The sequence below is a fragment of the Lycorma delicatula genome, chromosome 2, assembly GCF_047948215.1.
Source record: "Lycorma delicatula isolate Av1 chromosome 2, ASM4794821v1, whole genome shotgun sequence".
NCBI classification, from domain to species: domain Eukaryota; kingdom Metazoa; phylum Arthropoda; class Insecta; order Hemiptera; family Fulgoridae; genus Lycorma; species Lycorma delicatula.
In genome coordinates, this window is record NC_134456.1 from 105,040,396 (window position 1) to 105,063,873 (window position 23,478).

General features: G+C 32.0%; 1 protein-coding gene across 1 annotated transcript in view; it reads left to right on the top strand.

Moving 5' to 3' along the window:
• The first annotated feature begins 3,164 nt into the window (after nucleotides 1-3,164).
• LOC142319069 (luciferin sulfotransferase-like) overlaps nucleotides 3,165-23,478 on the top strand; it is a 359,044-nt gene continuing 338,730 nt past the window's right edge. Inside the window, exon 1 of the mRNA XM_075355929.1 lies at nucleotides 3,165-3,271. The gene's annotated coding sequence lies outside the window, so the exon portion shown is untranslated. The remainder of the gene's footprint in view (nucleotides 3,272-23,478) is intronic.

A 23,478-nucleotide genomic window follows, 5' to 3' on the forward strand; every position in this document is an offset into this window, starting at 1 on the left:
AATTTTAAAGAAAATTAAAAAAAAAAATATTCATATATAGGTTTGGCTTAAGAAATTTGCCTAAGAAAAGTTTCTACATCTAACATCACCTTCATAAAACGCTAAATCTTTTCAAAGAATTTTTCTGCATTTCAGGTCCCGGGGTCTGTAACAAGTGTTAATGAGTTAGTGAATCGTAAGTAATAATGAGGAAATGTTTCAGCAAAAGAATACAAACATTTCAATAATATCAGCGATATCTAAGGTTTATTCTGTTAATTTCCATACAAACCTATTCCCTAAATCTCCATTATATTTATAACGTTAGATCTATTGATTAAGTCTTGATAAACCTATATCAATCTGGTTTAAATATACACAGCTAGATAATTTTAATTGATTGAACACCTTATTTTGATATTTCTTCACTTTATTTGTGATTTCTTTTTACAGTTTTGAAACATTAAATTTTGGAACTTTCAAATTTGGAAATAAAATTTTTATTTTTTTAGAAATTTTTATGTATAAATTTGTTACAAGTGTACTGAGGTACATTTATGAGGATATAAACTGTTTTTGAGAAGATATTTTTAGAATTTCAGTTTAAATTCTTTGACATATCCTGAAGCCAATTGTCATTTGTTCAGATATGTTTTAAGTCAGTTTAGCATATAAACAGCCTTTTATCATACAATATTTGAGTTGAATCTGTAGAATAAAAATAATATAATCAAGTACGAAAATAATTTACGTTTATCCAATATATAATAATGATAGAAACTGATATTCAGAAATTGCTAAAAAAAAAAATAAAAAACTTTGAATAAAAGCACTATGAAGAGACTGAGGTTGACATGTCAGAAATTAATATCTGCTTTTTAGCAATATTTTGTGTTTTACAAAATTATTCACTGTAGAGTAAATAATAGGCATCACAAAATGCACAGTTAATTATAAAATAAAAAAAGTAGATATAATTAAAGACCATATTAATTATTTGAAATATAAACTCCAGAAATAATATAAATAAGGAAAATATATATTTAAGGCTATATTTAAGGAAAATATAAAGATAAGAAAATCACTATAAAATTAATAAAAAGTTATTTGAGCAATCATTTATCTCCATCATAAAAGGGAGGAAAAAATACAGGTTTATTAAAATTTTTATAAGTGTTATTTAAAAATTCATCAAGAGAATAATTTGTTACATAAAAGAAAATATTTAAATTACATCTTAAAGTAATGTACGGGAAGATTTTTTTTTTTAAATGTAGTGTTAATTTATTACAAACGGCATTGGAAGCATAATAAGGAACTTTCTCGTAAGCCAAAGTACTGTGTTTAGTTATACAAAAACCGTTCTGTTATCTGGTTTGATAGAGGTAAATATTTTTATTTTTTAAGAACAAGTGGCTATTCTTTTTAGCATAGAATGCAAATTCATAAATATAACAACAAGAATAAGTTAACATATTTAATTTTCTAACTACCTATGTGATTCACACTTATATGCAACAAAAAGTTTGATCTGACCGTCCATTTTTGGAAACTTGAAAACTTTTCCTGACATTTTGAGGGAACCCCCAAGAGAGATGGTATATGTAAGATGGATTTATATTTAAGCATAATAAATATTTAACGATGACCAAGATCAGTGTTTTATTAAAGCGCCTAGTAACCGGAATTACTTCTATATCGGTTTAAATATTATATTTTTCTTCATAAATAAAACTTCCTTTTCCTGCTATTAAATATTGCCCCTATCCAGTATTTAATAATAATAATAACCAAAAAGATCATTGTACCTGGAATGCCCGAGATTTAATAATATTGGTACAACTGCTTATTAAATCCAACTGCCCAATCTTACAATGGGCAATTGCTTAATACACAACGGTACCATGGATGGAGCAAAGTTAATCCTCTACTCCGTCTTACTTATTATTATTATTATAAACTACAGAGAACTACTTATTAATAACTAATGTAACCATTCATGTGTTTCGAAATGTAACCCTTTTTCATCACCAAATTAACACACATATGCGGTCACGAAAATGACCAGCATGCAATTTGTATGACAAATGGGCGTAAACCAGGACCAATTTTCCGGCTCTCAAGGTAGCTGAGTTACAGGACCCGGCCACGAGTCCCAGCCGCTTAGTATATAAAAGTACGGGTATATAAAGTAAATAGGAAAATTTACAGCCTTGACACCGTTCGAGACTTCGTGAATTCGATTTTTTTTTTTTCATTTATTTTAAATATTAATTTTCTTTTTTTTATTAAAACACCATACACTCAATATACATTCGTAAACAAACGTAATTAAATTTTTGCCTGTTAAAATAATAATCGAATTCTAACTACATATTCAGTACAATTTTCAGGAGATGGTGCAAGAATAAAAAAAATATTTATAATACGTAATAATGATAAAAATCAAAAGTAAGCGTTACGAAATAGAAAGCTTAATTAGTCACCGACGGTGATCGTTGGGCAAAAATCGAAAGAACGAAGTAAACACTTTTTTAATCTGGCGTTTTTGTAAACTGCCCTTTTCATATGTTTATAAACCCTCCAATCTAAATAATATAGCTTATTATATTTCCCGAAATAAATCATTCTGGCAATATGGTTATTAAACGTATGAAATCATTATTTATACTGAAAAGAGGAAATCTTGGTTCTTAACATAAATAATTATTATAGATAACAGAATCACATTATACAATATTAAATATCAAATGCCACATCACACAATAAAATATTTGGTTCTTTATTTAAATTACGTTAATTTTCATTTAGAAAATGTAATTAGGAAAAGCTGACAACACAGCAGTTGGATTTTCCCATCACGCGGCTTACATACGCAAACACAAACGACTTAAATTATCAGGTCATTTCTACACTAGCGCTCCTTGTGGATTTTTCAAATGTTTTTTGCAAATGTTATTTTTTAATTGTAAACAAATACGCTTAAGAAAAATAAGACCTTATTAGGTGAAATCTCTAGATACTGAAGGTGAACTTGCTGTAGTGCAAGGTCACTTTCATGGGGACTGATAGTTGTCACTCGATAGACCAAGTCAAGTCGACAGGAGTGCTCTTGAGAGAGTGTCAAAAAAGTGGTATAAAGTTAGTGTAGTGGTTTAAGTACATGAAAAAGTGCTAGAGCTATGTTTTAAGGAGTGAAATGAGACGTAAAACATTAAATTCGGTTGAGAACTCTTAAAGTAAATAATGTTTAAAGATTTCAGTATAAGAACACGTGGTGTTTATAAGCAAGGTAACTTTTGATAGCTTATATTAAATTAAATAGGTCATTTAAAATAGTCTGTTAATCTAAAAACAATAATGTCAAAGGTGTAGATTAAGTTTTTAATATTAGTATAGACTTTTAGTTTAGTTTAAGTAGTTTAATTAGCTTAAATAAGTGTTAGGTTGACATAACCTAAAAACGTCCGCCAACTCTAGGCTACAGACACAGCTAGGTTTAACATCTAGTGTTGAAATTAAGTTGGCAATAGATTTTGTTGAACTAGATTTCAACCTCACTGGAATCTAGCGCGACTTTTGAAGGTCAGAAAAAAAATTTTTTTTTTTTCGGGGAGGCAAAAATCGCCTACCCCAAAAGTTTCAAGAGATTTCTGAAGGCAGACATGAAACCAGAAAAGACAAATAAAATGGTTAAAAACTGTAAGACCTCGTCGGGTGACTCGGATGTGGAACTAAAAAACCTGAGTTCCAGACTATCCACGAGAAGACCGACAAAGTGTAAAAAGAAAACAGAAGCAAACAACACTGAATTAAAGAAAAAATCTGGGAAGGTGACACGCAGAGAAGAGAAATACACGGTGTCGCAAGCATCATCGTCAGAGGAGGATCAACTGGATGTGCCGGACAGATGGGACGTTGACATGGAGTGTACGGCAACTAGCTCCAAAACAAACCTGAAGAGACAGAAGAAACCATCGTCGCCGACAGTACTGTCCCCCGCTGTAAAACGGATACATATCTCCGAACAGACACAGGGAGACAAAACGGGAAAAGAGTGTGAAGAGAAAACGGAAAACAGTCAGGAACTGACATCAGAGGACTTTATGAAGATGCTAAGGGAGCTCTGTTCAGAGGTTGAAAACCTTGACTCCCTTCTACAACCTCATAAAATCATTAATGAGGGTGTAAGGCAGGCATCTGCGGGCTTACTGACTACAGCCAACCGAGTAAAAGACATTATATCGACCGGGAGAGTCGATCAAATCATATCGAAGATGAGAAAGGAGAATAATAAGGACATGGCAACGCAGGCATCAGGCAAAGATAGTGAGAGCTACAGTAATATAATGCAGAGGTCTCTTAATGATGAAGAGTTACTCGAGGCCGTTAGCTCACATTGGCCAAATCATGTTATGGCACAGACAAGAGATGAGGGATAACCTCCACAAAACAGCGTCAATGTGTAATATACACTACTGGTGGTTAGGAAGACCACAAGACGTAAACTAAACGGAGAGCGAAGGGGTGAAGGACAGCCCTCTGCAGAGCCATCACTCATCTGCATCTGTGCGGATGGGTGCTGGTGATGAGGCACGGGGACTCTTGACCCCCTGAGCCCAAAAGACACCCCCGAGGTTGTGCTATGCTTTACTGTTGATCCGGTCTCGGGTGGGGAGATACGGTGAAATAGGAGTTTTAGTCGGTAGGGTACGGGCACACATAGGTTCTGATAACAATATCTGGCCGAACCTGTACGAGTCCGACACTACCTGTCGGACGTACGTAAATGGTATTTCTCCGCAACACTGAAAAAAAAAAAAAAACTTTTTTTCATCCCCTTTCATCCCCTTTATCTTTTAAGTTGAAAATTTAATGACATCAATGCCCTATTTATACATGTAATAAGTTTAGTTAAAATCAGTCCAAACGTTTTGGAGATATAAGATTATTTACAGTCTGACACTGAAAACACACACACGTACATACGAACGTCCGAGAAATTTCCATTCGTGTTTTTAGGTTCTTTAGGCGTTAAATGTCAAGTTCCGTTGAAAACCGCATATTCCCAAATTTGACCGATTGCAATACTTCGCCATCTACAGCTGTAACTTTGCAGCAATAGTAACGCTAATAATATTAAAAGAATAAAAAAAATATGAGAAGTTATTAATGAAATAAAATTTTATATACTTTTCGTTTTTTAATATGTGTACATGTAATTTAATACTCGTACAAGGAAGTCAGGGGGTATCCACATCAGATTTTTTAAAGAATGTATGGAGGGCTAACGAACTTAGTAGTCGATGTTCATACAACATAAAAAATAAATAATATGGATCAAAAACTACTTTCTTCGTTAAATTTTGTATTAAGATTTGGATCTAAACAGTATGGTGATAAATGTATCCACATATTTGTAGACGTTACGTAATAAGATCAAAGAATAAGAACGCTTTAACAGACAGAAGCTTATTGGAGTATTATCCCTTTTTATATCTTATTAGGATATTTGTAAAAAAGAAATCTTAACAATTTCACGTTTTTACTTAAAGTTGAGACTATATAAATTTTCAGTAATTAAATACATTTGTGATCTCCCCAAGAATTCTAAAATGTCATCCCTAATTTAATAACGTTATAATTTATGTAATTTTTATTTAATGTCCAATTTAAATTAATAACTATTATAAATAGTACCTTCTTTTCAGTTTATTACAGATAATTTAAAAATAGTTCTTACACGAACACTTGTATTCGAGGTGTGATCAAGTTTCTTAGAAAAATTCGTAAATTCGTTTTTAGTACCCGTAAAACCCCGTTTTTAGCATCCAATGGGGCGGGGTCCCGGGAAAGGCATAGCCGGGCCTGTTTACCCCCGCCTGTGAAGTTAGAGGCAGGCAAATTAAAATAAGAAGATCCAGAATCGGCGGTCAGACTTGCCATGCCAGACTTACTGCCGACAGGCGGGGCCTACCGTTAGTCACAAGGACACGCCCCTGGACTGAGTCATGCCTGACTGCAAATCCGGTCCAGGGGTGTAGGGAAAAAAGTACCCGTAAACAATTGAAAGTGTCGTGTAATAATTAATATAAGTAACTGCTTTAAAATTAATAAAGGTTATTTTGGTTTTTATAATTTAAAATTTCTTCTGGAACCATCACCAGATAAAGAAATTGACAATCACCAACCTATCTGTCTGGTGACAATGAAGAAGTTTTAAGCTGAGTTATTATTTTATAATTGTAAATTCAGTTACCTGTTGAATCAGACTTATACTGATCGTACTTTTCCAGAGTTATAAATCAAACCCCAGTGACTGAACTATACTGATAACATCGAAAGCAACTCATTTAAATGTAAAAAGTAAAATATACGTTAAATTAAATTAGAACCTGAATTAATGAAATTGAATTGAATACCTGCAATTATAACAGACTAATTATTATTTAAATTTAATTTGAGTAAATACACCACGATTATAATTATTCATCCAAACAGTGCATTATAAGAATTGTTATAAATGAAGATGCATCACTTTTTACAAAATAAAAGTAAAGTTTTATAATCGGTACTGATTACGCTCAGAACTGTAAAGAGAGATGTTAGCTTTCTTGTACTGTATAGGAAAGATGAATTGGACTCAAGGTGAAAACGGCTTAAATTCCCTAATAACAAAAAGTAACGCAGAAAGTCATCTGTCGCTTATATTACTATACAACATAACACAATTTCTATCAACGTGAAAATTCTGTAATCGTATGGAAGAGCGAGTACAAAAAAAATAAAAATAAAAAAATTAAATTTAAAAAAATAAAATTGTTGAAAATAAAATTTCACTGCTATTACCAAAATCCGAAATAGCAAGTTTTTTAAATGTCGTCATCTTAAAACCAGTTATCGGTATTTTTTAAAATACTTGATAGATAGAGCTGTTCTGAAATACACATAAATGTAAATCTAATGTAGTCGTACGGAAGTAGAATTATGTACTAATATACAATTCAAGAAATCAAGAAATTAAAATTTTTTCCCGGTAATTCAGTAGAAAATTAGAAAAAAATTATTCTAGAATTAAAATGTCCTTAATGAAGTACTTATTTATTACATTTATATTACTTTTAAAATTACGTAATATTAAAAAAATTGCAAAAAATTAATTTTGCTTTTAAAAATTCTTTTTTATTTAAAATATTTTCAATTCTTAACAATCAACGTTGTATATACAATTAGTTATAGAACTGAGTGACTGCTTTCAATACTCATGCATAAGAGATCTGAAAACTAATCTTATAAGAAGCTTTAACATTATACTGAAAAATTATGAGGGGAAAAATAATTTTTTACACATTAATATATTGTAAAACAAATTACAAAATTAAGTTTGTTAATTAAAATTAATTCAGGGTAAATATTTTTTATTTTATTGGTTTACCTTCTATTACACAAAAAATTCCTTAAAATATATATTTTTTTAAATATAAATATTATACAAGTATTTCTTGACGTAGAGAAACTTGACAAGAGATCAAAGGCTTTACTCTACGGTCTCTTTTAATTTACTGCCACAAAAATACTTTGAGCATCTATAATCAAGCAGTTTTAGATACTTAATCTTAAGATCAACCATATGCTTATTTTACATTTTCCACTCGTTGAAACTCCTAATGAATGATATCGATACGAGAAATATCATTGATTACAACAGGAGTAATATGAATATGTATAAATATGAAATCACCTTTAAAGGTATCTTTTTTATCCTTCGCTTATCACTGCAAGAAAATTATGAAAAATGATGTAAAGTGGTAAAAAACCCTTATCAGTATTGTTTATTGTATCCTTTTTCTGAAGAGTGGAAACGTACAGTCAGCTTCTTTTCCGTGTTTATTATGCCTTGTAGAAGTAAAAATATTCCAAAATTGGAATATTATCAAGGAATGCATCTAAAATAACATACAATATTAAATTTACTAAAAATGATAATAAACTTAAAATAAGATTGAATTACCAAACAGTTTTTTGTTTTTGTGTTTGTGTGTGCTCGTACAAATGGATTTATTCGGTTGAAATTAAGGAATTAAATAAAATAAAAGTAAAATATAGAACGAAATATAGAAATCTATTCATGGTGTAAATAAGGGAGGAACTTACTGATAAAAATCTTATTTAGATTAATCAAGCAGTTAATTGCAATGACAAGAGGAAGATGTAGGACGTTATAAGTTAATTTATATTATTAATAAATAAGCAACTTTCATTGTTATAACTAACATTGTGTGTAGCACAATAGAAATCTTATGGATAAAAATATAACTTAAATTAAAATGAGGTTAAGACAATTTAGAGAAGATAATTTATTTCTTAATTTAAATTCTTCAAATTTCTTAATTTAATTTAAATATAACAAAGACTTTAATATTGACGAATAAATATTTTTATTTATTTGCTTATTAGTATTATTATTTTTTAAGAAGAATTTAAAGTGCTAATTTCAATTAAAAAAAACTATTGAATTTATAGACCTAGTAACCCAATTATACTTACAAAATTAAATGATCCGATACATCTTAACAGTCTTTCTCTTTTATAAAGAGAAAAAACTAATTATATTCCTGATTTTTAATTATTTATTTTTACATGCTTTAAAGAGTAAAAAAAAATTATTTTGACTATCCTGACTGACAAAGGAGAAATTACCATTTTTCCTAAGAATATTATTTTTTTTGTTTCTTAAGTACAATCTGAAAAAAGTATAACCAGCCTATCATTTTAGAAACACTCTGTGTGTGTGTATATTTATATATATAAAGTTAATAAGATTATATATATATATATATATATATATATATATATACACATACATATATATGTATATATTTATATACATATGCTAATATTAACATGTTATACAAACACATACGTTAACATTATATTCAATTTTTGTGGGCTTTATAAGAAATTCCGTTTTAAAATTTTGTTTTCTTAAGTTACAAAAATAGATGTACTTTAATATGATTAGTACGTGATGTAACATATTTATTTACCTCTTAAAATTTTAATTTATAAAAAGTAGCCCATTCTAAAAAAAAAATTACAAACAAATTGTTTTGGGCGATTGAAAAAAAACTTAAACCGAAATAAAGTTAACTGCTTTAAATTTTGTAAATACAAAATTAAAGGTCATTAATGTAAAGTATATAAAAGAAATTTATGTAACAAATGTTTCTCCAGATACCAATATCTATTACCTTAAAGGGAATTCTCAAATAAATTAAAAAAAAAAAAAATTCGATATTGCAAAAGTTTTACTAAAATACATCCTCAGAGAGTAAATCACGAACAATTATTCCCAAAATAAGAGAGCCGATGGAATTCATGTTTTAATTATCGAAAAAAAAGATTAAATCCCTATATAAGCGGATATATATACTGTACAGAGTGATCGTAAAATACACAGAAACCATTACAATAACTGTTAAACATAAACGAGTGTAATTTAAAATTTAGAAGGCGCATATATTTCGAAAAGATTTATTTTTTCATTATGAAATTATTACACTCTAATCTTCCCCATGAGAAGGTCATCCCAAAATATTTAAGTGGAAATGGTAAAATTACAACAGATCTTATTAAAGAAAAAAACATATATAACAAACTTCGGATTACGGAAATTAAAATTAACAAATTCTCCTAATCAAAAACATCTATTTTTTGGTCTGAGACCACTACGAGGGGTGTACTGTAATGTACTTTTGAAATTGAAAAATATAAGTGAAAAATATTAAAAGACTGCTATTTCAGCTAACCTTTTATTTTTACGTCAAAATGTTTGTTTTATATTATCTTTTAAAATTGTATGTCACAAACCTGGTTTTTCCTTTTAAGGGTTTTTAGTTAGCTTACATGGGAACTTGGTAATTTGGTAGTAAAAATAGATCATTTTGAAGTGGGAGAATTCAATTTTTACTTCCTTGTACGAAGTAAAGGAAGAATTGCGATCGCGAAAAATGTCTGTTTTCAGATTTCAACGGAAATACCCATTGTGAGCATCCCTGAATCCATTATGACTAGTTTCGGCGTGACGTCCGTACGTACGTAAGTATGTACGAACGTACGTATGTATTTTGCATAACTCAAAAACGATTACCCGTAGGATGTAGAAATATTGAATTTAGGAGTGTTGTAATATCTAGTTGTGTACCTCCCCTTTTGATTGCGATCTACTGAACCAAAAGTGCCCAAAAAAGCCCAAAATCCAAAATAATAATTGGATTTTATACTTTTTCTTAACTGCAGTAACAAGCCCTCACTGAGAGCTTTTCAACATATCATAAGTGGTACTTAACTTTCATTGGTTCCAGAGTTACAGCCAAATGAAATTTTAATTAATGAAATATTTGGATCTTACAAGAGGACGGCACATCGGTTCGAATCAGACTTCATCTCCTTTTCTTTAACTTTAATTTTAATTTAAATATATAGATTTATAAATAATTGTTAACCTCTGACTGTAAAAAAAGTTTTACGATAAATTATAATTCAATAATAACAAAATAAAAAAAATATCAGAAGTTATTAATGAAATAAAACTTTAAGCACTTATCATTTAAAAAAAAATGTGTTTACGTAATTTAATAGGGGTACAAGGATTTTATGAGGTGTAAACATCAGATTTTTTCATTACTAATGGTAGAAAAGTTACTATACTTTATGAAAGTTGAACATATATTATAATTTGTTATGTACCCATTTTTATCTAATAATCCGCTTTATGAGTTTCAAAAGATTTAGATTTACCGTTCAACGAATTAGTTTTATTTAATTTGTTTTATTCCTGATGCATTTCGGAATGATTCAGATTGATCGTTGTATATTTCTTATTTTTAAAAAAAAAACAGAATAATTATACTGGGGTTTCAGAGATTCGAACAAAATTACATTAACCTTCTGAAAAAAGGGAAAAGTATATTTGATAGTCGAACGTGAAGCTTTTGTGGTAGGCCAGTGTTCCAACCGTTGACGTGTAGTCTGATGTATACAATTATTGTAACAATGAAGATTTGTCTTTCTGTCCTTCCTCGCATATACTGCTTGGATAACCAGTGTATCGATTTCTACAAAGCTTTCTAAAAGAGGTTTAGATTTCAGTTTACTTTATTAAGAAAAACTTGACGTAGACTTTTGTAAAGGCGGACGACCTTGTTAAATTAAATCAATAAATATGATCAATTAGTTAAAAATGATCTTGAACTATTTGCTGTAAATCATCTAAACGCATAAGATATTCTTTAAACATATTGTTAGTAAAATTAACAACCACTTATAATAACAAACCACTGGGTCAAATCAATCTTTGATTTCCATTGAAACGTAATTATCCAAAAATCCATTAATACTAAAAAATACCTGTATTTGTAATTAAAAAATTAAAAACCTAATATAATTTTCTATTGAAACCTCAAAAAATATGTTTGTTGTGATTTATACACCAAATATTTTGCGTGCGACTGACATACAAATGTAATTATTTATTACAGTTAATTTTATAATAAATTATAAACGTACGTCCGGCAAAATTCCATTATAATAACGTAGTATGTTTGTTTCTTTAAAGTGTTAATAAAAGTGTCTTTAAAGAGCCTCGAATATGACTCAATGATTTGAAATGCAAAGACGCAAATGCGTCTTGATTTGAAATGCTACAAGCAAAATTTAATGTATTATGTTTGTTTTTTAAATTAAATACTTTTAAGGTTTTTAGACCTTCAAAAAAATAAATGAAAGGGATTTTGTTATAAAATTAAATATTTTTCCAGCGAAGATTTTATACAAAATGATTACAAATTGCATTGCAATCTCTCAGAAGATAATGTTTTTCCAAAAATAAAAAAAAATCATATAAACATAGATCGAAAACGGTTCATAATCGAGTTTCCGTTCGCGAAATATTTAGCCCTGCTTTATGCTCCTTCTGTAAAATTAAACAGTATAACATTTTTGGGGTACAAATTTAGGCGTAAATTTGATGCTTATTATAGTTTTTGATCTAAAAAATTTAATAAAAGCGGTGTCCCAGACCTCTCTCTATCTTACTTATGTTTTAAGAAAAACGGGATAAAACACGAAAACGTACGGTCGTTTTGTACGTTTTAACACGAAAACCTAATAAATCTTTTTAGGCTTGGAATAAAATAAATTTGTTAATTTACCAATAAAGAGAAAAAAATTTCTAGTCAATTTTGTAGATAATTTAATTTTGAGAAAATTGATGTAAATAACGTCTTTTAAAATTAAAGACAAATTTGATAAGTTCAACTTTAATTAGAAGCAAAACATCCAAACTGGGTCGGAAAAGTAATACGATTTTAAACAGAACAATCTACATGCAAATACTGAAAATTATAAAAATTAATTTAAAGGACATCCTGAAAAATTTAAAAACATTTTATATTTTGATAGGTTACCTGGTCAACAATTAATTTTAGCGTCTAGCATTTGAATATTCATTTGATTGGTGTTTGTGCTGTTGTTGTTCGGTCAGCCATTCACGATGGTTGAAACCACAAATTTATTTTCATTCGGAGAGCTGATGGAAATGTTATTAATTTATGGTAAAGTAAATAAAAATGTATCGGCTGCTGTGCGTAAATACCAGGAGAGTTAACCTGACCGAAGAGTACCGGATCGTAAAATATTTGAGGCTTCAGAAAAGCGAGTTCAAGAAAGAGGTAAACCACAGCGATTCGTTGCCGGTCGTGAAGTTTTTTTGAGAAATGTCAACTCTGAAGAAGGATTATTGAATGCGATACAAGTATCTTCCACTTCAAGCACCAGAAGACTGTCACATCGCTTTCATGTTTCGCAATCAATTGTGTGGCGCGCGTTACGAGAGCAAAAATTATATCCATTCCATGCAACACGTGTGCAAGAATTATTATCACCTGATTTTGATAATCGGATGAAATTCTATCGATGGTTAATTCAAAAATGTAACATCATACCGATTTCTTACGTAATATTCTATTTACTGATGAATCCTGTTTTACAAAATATGGCATTGTAAGTTACAGGAACACTTACACTTGGGCAGAAGAAAATCTTCATGAGACTGTTACAGATCATTTCCAACGCACTCTTTCGTTTAAGGTTTGACGAGATCTTCTTGGTGATAATATCATAGGCCGTTTTTTCTTACCGCCAAAGCTTACCGCCAATGGAGAGCAGTTCTTGCATTTTTTGCAAACTAATCTGATTGAACTCTTGGAAGATATTCTACTTGCAGGTAGAGTTCAGATATAGTGTTTCAATAATGGCGCACCTGTTCACCACTGTCATGATGTTTTGAATCATTTACGACTACATAACGCATTTAGTAAGCAATGGATTAGTCGAAACGGACCCATAAAATGGCCACCTTGATTTTCCGATCTCAAGTAAAGCGGACGTTTTCCTTTAATATTTGGATGAAATCGTTAGTCTATTCCGATCACATTGGCCCAAAAGAAGAATTGAGACATCGTATAATAGAAGCTAGAGTTACTATTATGAATAATAATCATGCTCTTATTATCTTTGTTTATTGGTAAATTACAAAGTTATTTTATTCCAAACCTAAGGACGTGTATTTTCCGACAAAACGTTTTCGTGTTTTATCACGTTTTTTTCTTTTATAAAACCTAAGTAAAACACAGGCTGGGTCCACTTTTATTTAATTTCTTAGGCCAAAAACAATACGAAAACACCAAATTTACACCTCAAGGATTTTACCCCAAGGATTTTACTAAAGTTTAATATCACAAATGCAGTAGAAATCAGCTCTAAATGATTCGTGAGCAGAAAGTTGCTAACAAACCGTTTTCTGACCTATGCATAAACGTTTTTTCTTATTTTTGGCTATAAAGTCATCTCATCGAGAGATTGTCGTGAAATCTGGATTCACTCCGTGTATGAAATATGTATACTCTTGTAATTATTATAATTATTATTACTTAAAATCTTGAAAACAAAATAAAAACATAATTCTCATCTTAAAAAAAAGTTAAAATAATATTAGGAAATAAATTCTAAAAAAATAAATGTAAGTGGAATATGGGTTGAAGGTCATTGGAAAAATAAGTAATGTTTGGAAAATTATATTCTTAAAAGTATTAAGGTTTTTCACTGAAATAAAATTTTATGTTGTCTACAATAAAAACTCGATTACATAAGCACTCATATATTGAATTTTCGCTGATGTTTTCTTTAGATTTAGTAAAAAAAAAAAATAATTTATTTTTTGATTTTGCCTTTTCACAAGTAAAAAATATTTCATCCGATTCTATCTTAGATGAAAGTAGGATTTTTTTTTATGTCTTCTATAACTATTTTTATTTTTTCAGTTATTTTAGTAGATATAAAAGAAGAAAATTATTGGTAATATAAAATACTATATTGTAGCATAAATTCTTAGTTTTAAACTTCCTGAGACTAAAAATGTAAACTTTTTTTATGTGTATAAGTATTTATCTAATAGTAAACACATGTGCGCGCGCGCACATACACACACACACTTTATATATATATATATATATATATATATACATGACATGTCTACATGTCACTAACTATGTCCACAAACTTATGTGGTAAAAAATTTCAAACATCTTATGATATAAATATATGCCTTTTATATAAACTGTACCGATTAAAATGCTAAATAATAAAGGTATATGGTATTGCTTAAATATGTGCGAATAAATGTTTTTTTTTTTTAAATCGGTTATATATTTTTTCAAGTATAAAAATATCAGACCTTATTTCCTTTAATAATAAAACAGAGGTGTGGTTAAATTAATTTGAATTATTATTATGCAGAACCTGTTCAAATAACATTTGTTGTTTTTATAATATAAAATGCTAATAAACTTATGCTTAAAATGTAATAATATATTATTATAATAGTATTTCAAAACAGATAAAAAATCTTTAATTATATGAGTCCAATTAAATTTATTTAATCGTGAATATATTACAAAAAATTACGTAAAAGCTTTGTAGTTTCACGCATACATAATTACATTTAAATTAAATCAACTCATATTATTGTAAAAATAAAACACATTAAGCACATTGGATCACCTTTTGAAAATAATAAAAATTATTAAAAAATCCAAATATGAAAACACAGCTGACAATATTTATTAAATTTCAAGTCATCTACGAAAAAAGTAAATACATGATTATGAAAAAGATAAAAAAATACCAAGTTATTTCCGTCGGCTAGATAAACCAGATTGAAGATCTAACTTATTGGAGCTTCACGAATATTAAATAATGTTTATGATAATAAAGAAATGTTAATTAATGGATTAATTACAACGTCAATGAATTAAAATGGTTTATATTTCAGCCGTACACCTCTGCATAAGATATACTTCAAAGTATGGGTGAAGTTGTTTCCTAGGAAACCCGCAAGTGTTCCTTAATTTTTTTTCTGGAGTAACATTAATTTTTATTGTAGTATGTATTTAAATTAGTAGTAAAAAAACCCGCAAATAAGTAATATGCGATTCCATATGTTTAAAAATTCCCCGATCTTTCAAGGTATCATTCGAAGAATAGTTCCCCGTTGCCCCGAAGCTGCAGACGGCCTTGAGCTTTCTTCTGAATAGAATAGTTCGTTTAGTTCTGTAATGTTCCGAAGGTAAATTATCCTTTCTCATCATCCACCTCCTCAATTTATCTTTAACCTCTTCCTTCTCATTATTGGTTCTACAGGTGTAGGTCAGTCTTTGATAAGTAAATACTGAGGGACTCGTACGTAGTAGCAGCGCATTCTTATGATGTTGTTTTGGGGAGGGGGGAGATAACTTGTAGATCGATACAGATATCATTTTTTCATGTCAGACGATTTTCAATTCAAGCTAAACAGTATATCTGATAGAAATAAGTTCACTAATCGTTTATATAGTAAAAAATACTCGGTAATTAAATTTGTAACAAATAGTATTTCTATTTTCTTTTTCAAAATAAATTCAACTAGAAATCTTCAAGAAGATCTAAAAGAAAAGAGTAGATGTAAAAAAAATTCCAATTTGATTTATATATTAAATATATAAATAAACACAACTAGAAGTTTAACGATTATAGTACATACGTAGATAAAATTTAATTTAAGGTCTGTTATTTTAGAAGTTGATTGGATGAATTGAATCAGGGTTATTTTTTGTTAGTACTTTCGATTATAGAAAAAGTCACCAAAATAATAAGTTAGCCCTGGAACTTAATATAAACAGGATTATTGTTGAACTATCCTCACCTAAATAAATGAAAAAATAATCAAAAATATATATATTTATATAATATACATTTGCCTTTATTAACATAAATTTAAACAAATTCAAGATCATCTTGTTAAGAAAAAAATTAAATAATACCATTTCACTTTTTTTCATTTGTGTTTGTATGATGTAATAATACGTAATCTGAAGTAATACGAATAAAGTACATAGTAATATTTCCATCCTTTTCTAAAGCGATATTAATACAATATACCGGTATATTATTATACCACTGGATTGAGTAACAAAGATCAAGAGCACAAGAAGGCAAGGTGATTTAATATTAAGCAGACTTGCAGTACTTTCCTTAAAGTTATACTTTAACCTTGACTGCATTTTACGTTTATTTAAGAACATTTTTTATTTGTATAATTGATTTTTTATATTATTTAATTAGAAGTAAAACATAGAAGACAGCAAATAAATATGAAATATGCAGATTTTAATCTAAAAAAAAAAATATGTGTATTTTTACGTATAAAAATATGTAGATTGCTTGCGTTATGTAGGCTTTCAGTTACAATTTAACTTGTTAACATTGTAAATGAAACCCACCTTCAATCAAAGAAATATTGAATTTCTTATTGTAATCTACTTAAAATGACTTTATGACAGACCACCTTTTTTTTCTTTTTTTTTTGAGCAGGGGTAATACCAGTATACCAGTTACGTACGCCCCATAAGGGGCAGTGTTGGACTCGCCACAGGTTCCGCAAGAAAATGGGCGTATGTGTTCCTGCGCCCTACTGACTAAACTTAAACCCCTTCAACTCCCGCGTCCGGGGCCAGGCCAGCATTGAAGCATTACCATGGCCTCGGCGGGAGCTTTGGACTCAAGGAATTCAGAATCACCGTGCACCATCGTCGCCGATCTACACAAGCGCAGACCAACGTACAGCTATGCAGCAAGCTGTCCTTCACCCCTTCGTCTTCCGGTCGTGCACTTCTGCCTCTCTCAGATGACGTTTCCAAGAAACTATCATTCCGCTGGCGGTACTGTAGAAATCCTACCGAGAACCACCTCAGTCAGCCAGTATTCCAGTTCTCTCTTCTATTTTCTTTGTACTGAGAATATTTGCTACCATACTTGATACCAGTTCCCGTTGTCTAGTTTGCTTCAACATAAATTCTATCACATTTTCCGGTGTCAAGCTGCCTAGTTCAGGCGCGACCCTAAAAGCATTCCATCTGTTACAAACAAAGAACACAAGTTCCGTAGTATCTTCCGCACCACAAGATATACAGTCAGGTGAGATCTTCTTTTGAACCTGTTTAGGTATGCCCCAAATCCCCTGTAGCCCGAGAGGAACTGCGTGAGGAAGTATGACAGCTCCCACACCCCCTCTTGACCAAGGGTTCAAGTCGGGGAATCAGACGCCTGGTCCACGCCCCTATAGTTGAGGCTTCGCAGGACGCCTTCCATTCTTCTAGAATTATTTGGTTTGCCTGTTCCTTGGAAACCCCATTGTGAATTCTGTAAATCAAATTAATTTTGAGGCTGATCGGTGGCACACCGGCTATTACTCCGACCGCTGCCCTGGCTACTGTTTGGTATGCCATAGCTGACGCGATCCCAGTCTACGCTCGAATGACTGTAAAAGCCCACAGCTCCTCTTATTTCTCGAACTGACTTCCAGTCTGGGACCGCATATAACAGTACTGACAAAATAAGCTTCCTTACACCAGCTCTGGGTTCAGAATTTGCCGGCATCAGTTTCCTTAGAGCAATCATGGACCTCTGAGCTTTTGCAACAGTTTCCCTGGCATGGGTAGTAAATTTCCTGGATCTCTCCAAGTATACCTCTAAGTATTTAACTATCCTATCTTCCTTTATTATTTGTCCGTCTAGTACAAAATCCCAACCCCCCCAGGGGAAGACATATGCCTAGTGACGTTCCGGTCGCCACACCACCCCACTCGTTCCTTGCCCTGTTGGGCCTTAACGGGAGTCGTCTGTCGCCCTCTGACTTTTTACATCTCATAGTAATATGCCTGGCCTCGTTGGGATGCCACCCATATAAATGCCTCGGTAGACATTTGCATTGGTGATTTAATAACTCAGCTTATTGCCTTCGCTGTAGGCCTCGTCGGATATCTTGAATGTCCTACATCGTATCCCTCTGAACTAGCTAACCGAGCTCACAGAAGCGCGAACCCTGTGCCTAGTTCTACTTATTATGAGCCAATTACGTGAATGTCTCGAAATTCAAGGCAAACACAACATACCACCAAAAACATGTTGATCGCAACAACGAAATTTAGTCCTAGTTCCCTTATGAAACTCAGCTTACGCTTAAATAACCCCTGACTTAGGTTAAATTATGGAGACAGATATACAGTCCATGCTTCACCATGTCATCGACCCTACAGTCCGGACACAAGCCGGAGTCAACCAACCTAAACCTAGCCAAACTATCCCTAAAAGCACCATGTCCCGAAAGAAATTGAGTTGTATGCCTATTGGGGACACCCAGCTAATCGCTCGCAACTCTCTAACATTTCGAAGAATACCATGCGTGTATCGACCAGTAGAGGAATCGTTCCAAAAGCTTGCCAAGAATCAAAACCTTGGTCTTCAATTTCCCGCATACGCTCTGACGTTAGAAGGCCTCCCTTCTTAGAAATATGCCGCTGGCTACGTTCCGTAGCCGAAATGTCCAGGGGTTTTATGTCAGCGATCATAGTAACTGCCTCTCGCGAGACAGTTCTGTAGCCACTTACAACAGCTAGCAATAGAAGACGCTGGGCTCGCAAAAGAATGTCCCTATAACATTGGAATTGTAAACGATGAGCCCAGACGGGCGCAGTGTACAACATAATTGCCTCACAGACACCTTTGTAAAGAATACGCGTGGTACGATACTTCAACCCCCAAACGGTATGAATGACTCTACGGACACCAAAGAAAGCATCGATGGCCTTCTTCGCTACAAACTGGAAGCTCCTTGATGAGAGGATAACACCCAGATACTTCTGAACGGTAACGCGCCTAATCGGAAGGCCGTCCATCACAACCCGCGGATGACAGGTTGCAGCTAGACGACCCTTCAAGAACATAGCGGTTTTCTCCGCACTGAAAACCATCTTATACTGAAGACTCCACAACATTAGTACCTTACATGCCTGCGTCGCTCTAAGCTCTATTTCGGCACGCGAGTTGCCCTCGACCAGCAGCAGGCCATTGTCGGTATAAGGCACGATGCGACAGCCACTGGGCATACGCAATCGCATGAGAGAATCTGTGCCCTTGTCAGGGTGGAAACCATACTGGTCGTCCATCAGCATGTGAAAAGAAGTTAGCCTGCTGTTAATGCGGAGGTACAAGACCTTGAAAACCTTACCTACTACAGGCAAGAGCGTCAGAGAACGGTAAGAGGAACTTACAGTGGGATCCTTGTTGCCACCCTTGGAGAGCAATTTCAACACACCACGTTTCCAACATGCTGGGAAGGCCCAGAGAACAACAGCCTATTGAAAACCCTAGAAAATGGACCAAGAATTACATGCAAGGTGCGAACAAGGAGCTCCACCATGATACCATCATATCCGGGGGCTTTATTCCCGGCCAGGCTACAAATTACTTGACGGACTTCCGCCTCAGTAATTTCTGAAGACACAATCTCAGAGCGAAAACCTACAACTACCCTTCGGACACGTCGATGATACGAGGTCTCACCAACCTCGATATCATCTGGAAGTAGATCGTCCATCAGATGAGTGAGGACAAGCTAAAGATCTAGATAAAGATCTATAAAAACTTCTTGAGTCGAGAGAGCCGACAGCAGAATGTGTTTTTTTCGCTTATGACCGAGAACTCGATAAAAAAACCCCACGGGTCCTTATTTCCCTGCTCTTAAACAAAAGAGCGCCAGGAATCTCGTTTAGAAGACCTAATCTTATGAAAATACTCCGTCCTCTTCCGACGATAATCCGCATCAAGATCATCCGCACGCTATGCGGGTCTTCTATTCAGCCCCACAGTCCGCTTCATCGCAGTCAATTCCCGAGTCCACCATTCAGCTACTCTCTCTCGACCCGTATTCCGAGGGTTGAGTGTTCAGCGGCTTCGACTACCGCAGAAGAGAAACTCTACCAGGTCATCTAATGGGACCTCGTCCAGCTGCGAGTACAAACTCGCAACCTGGCCGCAAGAATGTTAGAAAATTTGGGCCAATCCGCCCGCCTGTGCAGGAAGCGTCCGCCCTAAAGTCATCCGTCTATTACAGCAGCCATATCCCTCAATTTCCGTCGGCTAACATCGGCAACACCGCCATCTTACTGGGAGCCAGCCACTGGCTCACCTTATAGCTTCGTTGGCCAACTCTTCAACTCGGTCCTCTGTATTTGCAGCCAGTAACAGGGTCAATCGTCGGCGTATGCTCCCATCTGGGAGCCCCCCGGTAATTCCATGCGCAGAAGGCCGTCGTACGCTGCATTCCAAAGTATTGGCCCGAGGACCGAATCCTGTGGGACGCCACCGAACATATTAAAGTTTTCCCGTCCTTCCTCTGTTCTAAATCTCAACCATGAAAATTAAATTCAGTTTGATAAAAAAATAATTTTACAGGTTTTGTTTAATGAACGAGTAACACTGGATCACTGAAGGCATGAGAATTTGAAGAAAATGAACATCTGTTGACAAAATTTTCTTCTACCACACAATAAGAAATAAACAATTAGAAAATTATTAAAAGAAGATCGTATTAAATAACTAACATTTTATTAAAATAACATAATAATTACCGTTGATTGCACAAAAACACCTTTGCTTGTTTTTGTTATAGCTATACGTGACTCCTCACTTTTTAACGTTCAATGATAAGGAAAATTTGTTTTAGTACTTTGTATTCAAAGTTGATCGCTATTGGTGGTAAGGGATGTTCTTCCGCAGAGGTTGATTAAACTTTTAAAAAATCAGACAAGATGGTAGCGTAATATTAAGGGATAGTTATAATTCAAAGTTCCTTAGATTTATTGAATAGTGTATATATATATATTTGTGTGTGTGTGTGTGTGTGTGTGTGTGTGTGTGTGTGTGTGTGTGTGTGTTATAAACTTAGCTAACAGAAAAAAAATTAATTGCAATTTAAATTTAAACTAATTAAAAAATTAGTTTTGTATTTCTACCTTTTAAACTTCATCGTCGAAAAAATTTGTTCCATGGATAGCAAAAATATTACTGTTATCACTAATAGAACGCAATTCAAATGACTTGCAGTTTTACAACTACTTGAGAACCTCGTTACAATAATTTTATCCGAAATTAAAGTTACATTTAAACACACAAGAATAGTTTCATTAGGAAATTAATCAGTAAATATTATTGAATTGAAAAAATTTGCGTTTATGTCTAATTTTTGCATTATAATATCACAATACTCAATTCGGTCGTCAGAATTATCTTCCAAAGGTTCTAGCACCAGATGTATAAGGGTGAAATTTATTTGGTTTAAGAATTTTTGAACTGAAAAATAACGGATATGTTGGACCTTTCCGAATGTTGCAGGTTTCCGAATTAATAAGGGTCTTCAATTAAGGTCTACAATACATCTAATGACTTTGCATCAGTTGTAACAGTTTGCCGTTTAATTTGTTGTTGTGTTGTTAATAGTTTGTTTGTTAGTTATTGTTTATTATTATCATCAATATTATAGCACTTTTTAAATTTCGTTATTGTATGCATTATAAATGTACAATGCATTAAAATAGTTTATGTAGTATGTTTTACTTCGTTTTATTGTTAGCACGATCTTTCCCTCATTGCAAATTTGAATGCTTGTAACTCGATAACGAAGGCATTGAAAAGAAATGGGTTTCACCATTGTTTTCCTAGTAAAATTTTAAATCTAAACAATGTGTCATATGATACCTTCCTCTTTAAAGAAATGAACTGATTCAATTGGCGGATCCAAGATGGCGATCGACAATTAATAACCCAACAGAATGCGGTTTTTTTTTAAAATTATATAGAACCCCATTTCTTTCTGCCCCCAGATACCTCTCAGATATGCACTATAAAGCTGTTTCCACACTTAAATATTACTCTGTATAAAACAGTAGTCTTGATGATATTATACACAGAAAATTTTATGAATTAATCTAAAAATGAATAATTTATTAGAAGTAACGAAGAAAACTGTTAATAAAACATTTAATAATTTAATATAATATAACAAATAATGTGACGTAAATCTAAATTGAATTCTTAAAAATATTTTTGAAAAACCGTAAGAAAAAAAATCATACGTTGTGAAAAATTAAGAAATAAACAAGGTTTGACAATAAAATAAGGTTTGAAATAAACAAGGTAATATTATATGTAGAGAAATTAAAACATTTAGACAAAAGTTAATAAAATAATTTATACATTCAAAATCAATTTAAAATATCTTGAGAATGAAAATAGTGTGCATAAAAATTAATAATAAAAAATAATTGTGAAATATTAAAAAAAAACTCCTATTTTAACTGGTTTTATCAGCTAAAAATCATGTTTTAATTAAAAAGAAAAAAATCTGATGAGGACACCATCACAAGACTTCCTTCTTCGCTTCTTAATTTACATATACCCATTTTTTGAAAAGAAAAGTACAACAAATTTTATTTCATTAAAAACATTTGTTATTTTTTCATATATAAGTTTTTATTGCTGTTATAGAATTACGCGTATTATTTACCATAAAAAATTTTTACAGTCAGTTGTTAATAATATTAATAAATCAATATATTTAAATTAAAAATAAAGCGAGATGAAGTCTGATTCGAACCGATGTATCTTCCCCTTATAAAATTTAAATATTTAATCAATAAAATTTCATTTGGCTATAACTCTGGAACCAATGAAATAATGGTTATATCGTTGAAATATCTCAATGAGGGCTGATTACAGCAGTTAAGAAAAAGTACAAAGTTCATTTTTTTGAGATTTTGGGCTTTTTTGAACACAAAATTTCAACATATTACGGCTAATCGTTTTTGAGTTATGCGAGATATGTACGTACAAACGTCATGCCGAAACTCGTCAAAATGGATTCAGGGATGGTCAAATTCAAGGAAGTAAAAATATATATTTGGAGTATTTATTTTACATAACTGCAATTTTGTTTTTCGTGTCTAACCCGTGGTTTATTTACCGGAAAGATAAATATATAAATCAACAAACATATAAATTCTTGAT